Consider the following 6,000-nt stretch of genomic DNA (forward strand, 5'->3'; position numbering starts at 1 on the left):
CGAGGAGACATATTCTCCCGTAATGACGTTATAACGTTCCGCTACCTTGTCAGTTTGGTAGTTTCTGAAAAACTTGACATGCATCTTATGGATGTGGTTACAGCATAACTCTATGGGGATCTAGATTCAGAGATATATATGAAGGTCCTAGATGAACTTCAATTACCCAAATCAAGTGGCTCTAAACCACGGAGCGTGTTTTCTATAAGATTAAAACACTCACTATATGGATTGAAACAATCCGGACGGATGTGGTATAACCGTCTAAGTGACTACTTGATTGGAAAGGGATATGTCAACAATGAAATATGCCCATGCGTGTGTATTAAAAGGACAAGTTCTGAATTTGCAATTGTAGCAGTTTATGTCGATGACATGAACCTAATTGGAACTCTAGATAAGTTAAGGGAAACTGCTAAGTACTTGAAACCCGAATTTGAGATGAAAGATCTTCGGAAAACACGGTTTTGTCTCGAATTAGAACTCGAGCACCATAGTGATGGGATTATGATCCATCAGTCAACATATACTCAGAAATTACTAAGGAGCTTTAATGAGGATAAAGCAAAGCCTACGAGTACTCCCATGATTGGCCGTAGTCTTTAGCCCGGAAAAGATCCATTTCGTCCAATGGATGAGGACGAAGAATTGTTAGAGGCAGAAGTGCCCTACCTAAGTGCAATAGGCGCATTATTGTACTTGGCTCAATGCACAAGACCAGACATCTCATTCGTAGTGAACTTGTTAGCTCGACATAGTTCCGCGCTAACACGCCGCAATTGGATTGGTGTAAAGACAATTTTTCGATACTTAAAAGGTACCATTGACATGGGCCAAAATATTCAACAAACGAAACCAGAATTTATCAATGAGAAACTAATGAATTAACAAACATTCAATATCCAAGAAACTATCAAATTAACGCCAAAATCTTAGTTTACACATGTCTAGGGCTTAGGCAGCCCCTAACTATCAAAAACTATTAGGAATACATAAAAGAAATAAAATAAAACATGAAAAGAGAGGGAGGAGAGGATGGCGGCCATGGACTGATGTTGTGCGTCCAAAGATGTCTACAATGATGCCCTAGACTCCTTTTTATTTAGTTATTGAGTCAAGACTTCTTCTCCTCCAAGAACTAAGGAATTTGATCTCCAATTAAAGAAGGACTTTTAATTCTTCTTCCCTTATAGCTCTAGGAGACAATCTTTCCTTGTTTGGACTCAGATTCGCGTGCAGCCTGACCTCCTTGTACTAAACCGGCCATAACTTCTTCTAGAAAATCATATTTATTTATTTTGAGTAAAGTCACGAGGGTGAAATAATATATTCATCACAAGCCAGAATAGGTCGTTACATACCCTTGCGCTGCCATTTATAGACAGACAATAAGCTAGTAGTAGTACCCACAAGTGGTACTTACATATAGTCCTACTCATTATACATGTAAATACGTAGAGGTAGCGGATACCCCATTTCGGTACTACTCCAGAGGCGCTAGAAGTACATAGAGTGTTCCTAATACAAGGAACTTTATTGTAATTAGATAAACTAAAAACATAGGGATGGGCTGAGAGCAAAACCCTAGCCCAACTTATTCAGCTCAAGATAGATCCAAAGAGAGGCCCACGCAAAGCCCAGCATTCCTGACTGGGTCCAGGCCCAACATGCATCTCCACACACGCCCAGCCAGCGAACAGTGATCCGGCTTTGCTCCGCCGACCATGCTGCACTGGCTCCGCCATGATTCCACGGCCGCGACTTAACTGCCAAGACCCAAAGCACCGGAACCACTCTGCCACACCCAGCATCACCACAACTTTCCCCAATCCAGTGCCTGCAATCCACACTGCCACAGAAACCACTCCCGGAAGGCTGTCGATCCAGAAAGCAGCAAATCGAAGTCCCGGTCCCGCCGGCGTAGTCACCGCATCATAGAGATTGTATGCCAATCCTGATGCCCAAATCAACCTGCTAAAAACCTCACGCCATACCCCTCATAGGATCTCCCCAAACTCTAGCACTCATCCCTGTCCAGCAGCAGATCGGGTGGCATTGGCGAGGCCAAAAGGCCAGCCTAGATGCCTGGGTTGCCACTGGACGAGAGAGAACTCTCGCTCTATAAGCCGCCTACCTTAGGGTTTAGCAGTTCTCGCACTAGGAGAGAAGACAAAGACTTTTGGTCCACTTATCTATACAGAAAAATCATATTCATGAATCGTAAAGAGCTTTGGAAACTAGACATCCCGGGCTTTCCATCAATATAAAGATCATTACCTGGATCGTCCTGAACTGCTCTCAGTACTCAGTCGAAATTACTGATCTGCACAGGTAGATTTGCTGATTTTGACTTTCAATCCCTTTTTGCTTCTTTTCTTCTTCTTTACTCTAAAATACCTATAAAACATATAAACAAAGTAAATAGCTGGAAAATATCAAGAACTAACAATGAAAATATAAAGGAATTTGATATAAATAATGTATAATTACGCTCCTATCAGTCTGCTCCTTACCAAAAAGGTACAAGGGCTCGTGAACAAAATATTACAAATGAGCATTATTATCGGGTCAATATACTTAATGCTGTGATAGACTTTCAGTTGGCAAAGTTGGATAGTAGATTTACAGATAATTTGTTGGAGCTCCTTGTTCTTAGTGCTACATTTAATCCACACGTGATAATTTTCGATCATTTATATGTGAAGATGTTTGCAATCTTGCTTTGAAGTTTTATCCTCAAGATTTTACATTATATGATATGCTTGCTCTAGATATGGAATGTGGGTTTTTCTAGCAGATATTCAAAAGTATCCAAGATTTGCCAAGACAACTAAAGGTGTCGGCGATTAGTTGAATAAAGAAAGTCAGCACTCTTTCCTATGATTTATAGATTGATTTGTCTTGTGCTGACTTTGCCAGTTTCTACAACAACAATAGAGAGAGCATTTTCATCTATGAACATCATAAAAAAACAAACTTCAAAAGATGGAAGATGAGTTTCTTGATGATTTGATGTTTCTCTACATCGAAAAAGAATTGCCGATAGCATTGCTAATGATTCTATGATTGCTGAGTTTGAAGTGAGTGGGTTTCAGATGGTACGATTTAGTTAGTTTATTGTTGTTTTACAACAAATGTATGCTTGCAGTTTTTAATTTACGAGGTTTGGTTTTATGTCCTCGCATTGTATGTTTTGATTGAAAATAATAAAGACGTGAGTATGAGCCTCCCATTGGGTTCCAAACCTCAAAAAAAAAAAAAAAATTAGTGTACTTCTAATTAGCCTAGACAGGTCTCGAATCCTGGATCTGCCACTGGATCGATACAGTAAGTTTCAGCATATTGAACTAAAAAGAGAAGGACTTGGAGGTACAGATACATCAACCACTCCTTCGAGCATTTGTGTAACCTTCTTCATGGTAGGTCTCAAAGATGGATCCTCTTGTATGCACCAAATTGCCACAATTACTAGCCTCTCCAGCCTTTTCATGTCATTTCCTGCCTCCTCATCGTCCTCAATCACCTTGTTTAATCTCCTATGCTTGTAGCAATCGTAAACCCAGTCAGTTAGTATCACTTCTTCTTCATTTTCCTTTTCCATTTCGAGGCTCCTCCTGCAGCAGATAATCTCCAACAGCATCACCCCATAACTGTAAACATCAACCTTCGCAGTAACGGGAGTATTTCTGAACCATTCTGGTGCAACATACCCTCTGGTCCCTCTAATGACTGTATGAGTCAGAGTTTGATCACTTAGCAGAAGCTTTGCCAATCCGAAATCCGAAATCCGAAATCCTTGCTGTGAATGAATCATCGAGAAGTATGTTCTGCGGTTTGATGTCACAGTGGATGATCTGCGTGCTACACTCGTCGTGCAAGTACATGAGCCCTCTTGCAATACCAAGCGCAATTTGGATTCGTTTGTTCCAATCAGGCCTTCAAATCCCAAACAGAAAGCTAGCTAGTGTTCCATTGCTCATAAACTCATAGACTAGGAGTCTATTTGCCCCTTCATCACACAAGCCGAGCAGTCTGACGAGGTTTTTGTGATGGGTCTTGGCTATTGCACTCACTTCCGTTTTGAATTCCTTTTCACCTTGTTGTTCCACCTTGTCCAACTTCTTGATCGCCACATAGTTTGTTGAGCTTGGAGATGATATGACTCCCTTATACACAGTGCCGAAAGCCCCTCTTCCAAGTTCTTCTCTGAAACCATCTGTGGCTTCTTCGAGCTCTTTGTAAGTAAAAGCGAGTAGATTTGCTTCCATGATACTGGATGTGCTAGTGATAACCCTATGTGTTTTTCGGTATGTATAGAAAACAAGAAAAGCAATTGCTGCAACCAATAGGAAGTTGATAAACACAGAGCTACCTAGAAGGAGTGCTCCTACTAAGATGACAGTTTTCTGATCTTTCTTTTCTGTGTTTGAATCTCGAGATGCAGGATTCTCTAGAGCATCAGATTTTGGTAATTTGATGAGAGCCTTGCCATACTCATTCCAGTCCTGCCTTCCATTGGAGAGTGGCAGTTTCTTCTTCCAGCACCTCCCAGCTCTGATAGTTGCTACCACACAGTTACAATCATCGAGGCAAGACCTCCTACAATCATCTTCATTGAGTTGCTGCAATACTTCAAAGTTTGAAGAAGAGGGCCAGAAAGTATTTGGTAGCTCATGCATCACATATACATCTTGTGGCTTTGAATCACCTAGTTCACAACTGTGCATCCTGTCTTGTTTGCAGCCGCGCAACTTATATTGGGGATCTAAAGCAGAAAAGCCAGGAACGCAATCACAAATTGGCCTTGTGTTTGCATCAAGTCTGCAGTAACTGTTATATCCACATGGCCCGCCGCCCTCCTCTCCAGTTGAATCGAAGGCGAAGCAAATGTTTTCTGGGATAGACCACAAAGAGGACCAGGATGTCCCGCTCCCTTTTTTTGGATAAGCATATAGGGTAAAAAGCCCATCAAAATCTAGTGTTGCTCTGTAATAGTAATCTCTTGATGGCGATACGGTTTTGTTTGTGAGGGTTACTATATTTCCATTCCGCAGAACAATGTTGATATGACCCGACTCATTGAAGACTAGCTGATAGCCAGAATTCAATTTATCAGCTGCATCAGATGTATTGCTTTTGTAGTAAGCATCATATTCAAACTCCGTAGGCAAGGCTATGGGGTACAACTCAAGCGTACCGTCTGGTTTAAATTGGAGTTGAAACTTCCCCTTTGAGTAGTTGCTTGCAGTCTGCCTAGAAGATAGCTTTTCTCCAATTTCCAACACTTGGGTTGGTAAAATGGTGTCTCTGGGGTCTTTGAAGCTCTGCCATAAAAGAGCTGAATTCTGGTCTGCAAGAACAAAGTTACCTGAGTCAAGCATGGCAGCATAAGCAACTCCACTAATAACAGGCTGCGGCCAGATTTCCTCTTTCCGAGGGCCAGTGAGCCTGAAATTACCATCTTTTGTGAGCTCCACTTTGGATCCTTTTGGTGTTGGATTGTCTCCATTTGCATACCAAACAAGAGTCTTTTCTGGAATCTTGTCATACCAAATGGCAAGCAAGAAGAGGTCCTGATCACCAATACGGCGAAACCCAAACGCAAATTCTCCGGAGGGAGATTGCCACGAAAGAGAGTTGTCTGATGCAGTTAGGGACAACCCCAAGCTTATATTTGCAGTTTGAGCAGCATGTACACAAAATGGTTGGACGATAAGGTAAAGCGCAAGCAAGTGGAGAACAGAGAAGGCCATTTAATTTTATGGGATAGAAATCTGATCAAGTTAGGGGTCTTACATTTATAAAAAAAAATCTAGGTTTAGGGTATGGATGAACATGCTGCATTGCTGCGTACGTAATTGCTGCATGCTATGACAAAATTTGGTTTTCATTTCCTTACTTCTGCTTCATTAGTTGTGACTTGACTGACTTCTCTGTTTGGATCTGTGTACATGTGTCTAATTTCAGAAACTGACGACTCCCGAGTCTTGAGTCATGGTG

General features: G+C 41.5%; 1 pseudogene; it reads right to left on the reverse strand.

Moving 5' to 3' along the window:
- Positions 1-3,239: 3,239 nt before the first annotated feature.
- On the reverse strand, positions 3,240-5,781 carry LOC112188399 (annotated as a pseudogene).
- Positions 5,782-6,000: the final 219 nt, after the last annotated feature.

Source organism: Rosa chinensis, chromosome 1 (genome assembly GCF_002994745.2).
Source record: "Rosa chinensis cultivar Old Blush chromosome 1, RchiOBHm-V2, whole genome shotgun sequence".
Taxonomy (NCBI): domain Eukaryota; kingdom Viridiplantae; phylum Streptophyta; class Magnoliopsida; order Rosales; family Rosaceae; genus Rosa; species Rosa chinensis.